Below are 4,854 nucleotides of genomic sequence, written 5' to 3' on the forward strand. Positions count from 1 at the left end.
TGAAAAGGTTTTTCCTTTGCAAAATCAAATGAGAATCATTTTCCGTAAATATTGTAAATTCTCCCTAGTTCCTCTGCTAGAATTCTATTCCAAAAAGGTAGAAGCCATCATCTTATATGGACTTGATTTAAATCTATTAGATCTATCAATATTTTTAAATAAATTACAAGCGAAGTTGTGGAAAGTAACTCTATGCCGTCCGGCATATGTTCCTAATGCGATTTTACGACATGAACTAGGTTTAAACTCTTTGGCTTCGCGCCACAACTGGCGACTCCTGAAAACTTACCTCAATATGAGTTTCCCTGTGGAAAACTCATTATATGAAGACTTCCTCACTATGTTGAGAGAATCCCATCCTAGGTCTATTGCATGTTTTCAGCAGCGCATACGGATTATTTTATCTAACATCAATATTCCTGCAGAAGATTTACAAAACAAACTCAATATTGCTCACAGGCGCTTATTTTTGAACGATTGGGCGGCCACTTGTCTACAAATATCGCAATATCCCTCCTTCGCGGAATACGCGACATATAGACATGCTCAGGTACCCCGCTTGCAATACCTTATGCTCTCCCCTAGCGCTGAAACTCGCGCATTATATATGTGTTTTCGTTTAGAATTGCTACATACTAAAATGAGAATCAAACATTGGTTTAATAAGGGCATCAATTCAGACGATACCATTTGCAGATTCTGTAAAATGCCAGAATTCAATGAAACTTTAAAACACCTTTTTCTCATGGTCCAACTTTTGAAGCTGAGAGACTAAAAATTATTACTTCATTTAATTCCACCAACACTTTAAATGCAAGAGAATTAATTTGGACTCGTTGTATGTGGGGAGCTTGTAATGCGATAATTTTGGCAACTGTCCTATTAGTGAAAATCATTGATGAAGCAATCACTCGGCAGGTGGAGAGCTAGTGAACATGTGAAGCGTTGTGGTTTTACTCTTTTTTCTCTCCAAGGTTTTGTCTCATTTTAAAACATGTTAATTGGTATGGTAGAAATATGTTATTTCTGAACAGATTTGCAGTCCTATGCGCGTTACGCGCTGCTTCTTGTTCATTTGGTAATTGTTTTTCCTGTTTGAGGAACTTTTATGAATTTATAAGTTAAATCTTTAGTATATTTGTATATACAATTGATATGCTGGATACGCTTTGTCTTTTTTTAATCACAAGTGGAGGAAAAACACAAAAACATCCTAGGATGAATGTAAAAAGTATTTTATAATCTTGTAAATATTTGTTTTTTTGTATGTAAAGATGTCAAACGATGTATGTTGTAAAGAAGAGAAAAAGAATTTTGTAAAGATGCGCATGCGTCAAAAACCAAATCGTTTAATAAACTTTTTTTTTAAAAAAAATAGTAATGATTACACATCGGACGATGTGTTATTTCCGCAATAGGACAGCCCAGGACAGGGGTCGGAACCAGTGTCTATTCCCGTGAATCAGAGAGGACCCTACGTAGAAATGAGAGTCGGGAATGAGGAACACCGCTTTCTTGTAGATACAGGAGCACAGAAGTGTTCAATAGACCATCACTTGGTTCCGAATATACCACTGTCAGGGCAAAAGAATATTTCTGTAGGGTTCACAGGTACACCAGTCATAAACCCAGTGTCCAAACCAGTCCCAGTTACCATAGGACTATTCACTGAACATTGTCCTTTCCTTCTAACAGAAAATTGTGGAGAAAATTTGTTGGGATTGAATTTGTTGAAAAAACTAGGTTCTGTTATACATTGCACGGCAGATGGAGTGTTTCTAACGATATGGCCACACAATGCCCCTGTGTCAGAATTCATGTCCGAAGCATTACCAGGGGAACTAAGTAAAGTACCAACCTGTATATGGGCAATGCATGACAACGATGTGGGATGTTCAATGATAGAGCCAGTAAAGATTATTTTAAAAGAAGGTGTTACCCTACCGCGAATACCCCAATACAAAATTTCGGTTGAAGGTGAGAAAGGATTGAAGAGTATTGTTACCGATTTGATGAAATTAGGGGTAATAGAGGAAATCACAGGCAGTACATGTAACAGCCCGATCCTTCCGGTTTATAAAAAATGAGGTAATGGGGTACCATACCGTTTCATAATTGATCTACGCGCACTAAACAAGGTAGTACATTCGCAATTTCCATTAATACCAGGCGTCGCTACAATATTGACAATGATACCTGTTTCAGCAGAATATTTTAGTGTAATGGATTTGAAGAACGCATTCTTTAGTATTCCAGTCGACAAGGACAGTAGATACTTGTTCGCGTTCACATTAGGAGGACGATCATTTACATTTACACGGATTCCACAAGGTTACACGGAAAGTCCAAGTATTTACAGTAGAGCATTAAAAGAGCAGCTAGACATGCTGGAATTACCCGTGGGTTGTGTACTTTTGCAATACATAGACGATGTAACTAGCTGCAGACACAGAGGAGATTTGTAAAGAAAGCACTGTATTACTACTGTCACACCTAGCGGCACATGACCATAAAGCTAGTTTGAAGAAATGTCAGTATAATCGAAAGGAGGTAGTTTATTTTGGCTATCTACTTTCGAAAGGAGGGAGAAGACTAATGCCAGAACGCATAGAAAGTATTTCTTGTATGCCTATTCCAAAGACACAAAAAGAAGTCAAAGCCATAATAGGCATGGTTTCATATTGCCGACAATGGATTGGTAATTTTGCGTTGATTGTGAAACCATTAGTGAATTTGACTAGAAAGGATGCAGTTATGCCTTTGCAGTGGGATGAGGAATGTGAGAGTGCATTTGATGGATTGAAAACTGCATTATGCTCGGCTCCAGTTTTGGGTACGCCGAACTATATGAACATTTTCACATTATTTGTGTGTGAAAGTGAAGGATGTGCATTGGCGGTTTTGGCACAGGAACAAGGTGGAAGAAATAGGCTGTGCGGCTATTTTTCATTTGCGCTGGACCCTCTAGCACGCACACTACCACGATGTTTGCGATCTGTCGCGGCGGCTGCTGCGACAGTGAAACAAACGGAAGGGATGGTATTGGGGCACACTTTAATTCTGATGGTGCCACATGCCATAGACGTTCTATTAAATAGGACACAGACGCAACACCTCACCTCTGCTAGATTGACAAGATATGAGATTATCTTGTTTGCGCCCCATATCCAAATTATGAGGTGTAGCGCTTTGAATCCTGCAGAATTAATGCCATTAACCGTAACAGAAATTGGGAAGAATGAATCACCCCCCAACGATTGCTTAATGGTCACTCAGGAAGAAACCAAGGGGAGAGTTGATTTAAGCGATATTCCACAGAAAGAGCCGGGTGGAGAGTTATTTTGTGACGGCTCATGTTTCAAATTACCAGATGGCACGACAACTGCTGCATACGCTATCACTACCGTAGAGAGTGTTGTAGAAAGCAAAAGAATCCCCTATAATTCAGCACAAGCTGCGGAAATAATAGCAGTAACCAGAGCGTGCAAGATTTCTGAAAATGTGAACGTGAATATATATACTGACAGTCAGTACACGTTTGGAGTGGTTCATAACTTTGGACGACTCTGGGCTGAGAGAGGGTTTCTGACATCACATGGTGCCAGAATTCAACATGGCCCTTTGATTGTACGATTGCTGTCTGCACTCACGTTTCCAAAGCGCCTAGCAATAGTGAAATGCGAGGCACATAAAAAAGTAACATGCAAAATAGGAGAGGGAAACGCGTTTGCAGACAGGATTGCGAAACAAACTGCCACTGATTTAAATACCAAGATGATGACGGTTCAGACAGAGGAAATACCCTGTATGATAGAAGATGGAGTTGCGACTGTTAAAGAAATGCAGGCCGAGGCTACGGCCAATGAAATACAGGGATGGGCAGAGGGATATGCTGAGTTGGATTTGGAGGGTTGTTGGGTGGACAAGGGAACTACAAACTGGATGTTGCCAAATTCATATGTGACTGCAATGGTCACAATGGCCCATAGTCCTACGCACATCTGTGCCAAGAAAATGATACAGCACCTTTCTACAGTATGGCAGAATGCAAACATAAAAAAGAATGCAGAAAGGTTGGTGCAGAACTGTATCACGTGTTTACAACACAATGTAGGAAAGGGAACAGTGACACCAACAGGAAGTTTTGGCCCGCCTTCCATGCCGTTTGAGGTAGTTCATTTTGATTTCATAGAGATGGAAAGGTGCCAAAACTTAAAATACGTCTTGGTGGTAATCTGTGCATTCAGTAAGTGGGTGGAGGCATATCCTTTAAAAGATGGAACAAGTAATGTATATAAAGTAATAAAGTTCAAGTAATGTTGAAGGAGTATTTTTCCAGATTTGGCTTGCCCCGTGTCCTATGGTCCGATAATGGACCACATTTTGTGGGTGCGGTGGTGTTACAGATATGTGCAGGTCTCCAGATTGACAAGAGATTCCACAGTTCAAGGCATTCGAGTTCTGCCAGTCTTGAGGAGAGGCACAACGGGATACTTAAATCAAAGATTAGCAAGATTTGTGCGGGAAGCAAGTTGAGTTGGGTGGATGCATTACCAATAGCACTATCATGCATGCGTAAGTCTGTACAGGCTAAAACTGGGCTCTCCCCATACGAGATCATAATGGGGAGGCCGGCAAATGTATGGTGCGCACCTCAGCCAAAACGACTCAGTGAGATAGAACATCCTGTGCTTAGTACTTATTGTGGCCTTTTAATGCAGAAATTGCGTTTGATTCATCAGCAGGTGCAGGAGGCATTACCCGTGCGGTATACCGGTCCAGGGCACACGCTGGAGCCAGGATACTGGGTGCTGCTAAAAAACTTCAAAAGAAAGTCATCATTAGCACACAGGT

The sequence above is a fragment of the Ambystoma mexicanum genome, chromosome 8, assembly GCF_040938575.1.
Source record: "Ambystoma mexicanum isolate Mex_15411 chromosome 8, UKY_AmexF1_1, whole genome shotgun sequence".
Taxonomy (NCBI): Eukaryota; Metazoa; Chordata; class Amphibia; order Caudata; family Ambystomatidae; genus Ambystoma; species Ambystoma mexicanum.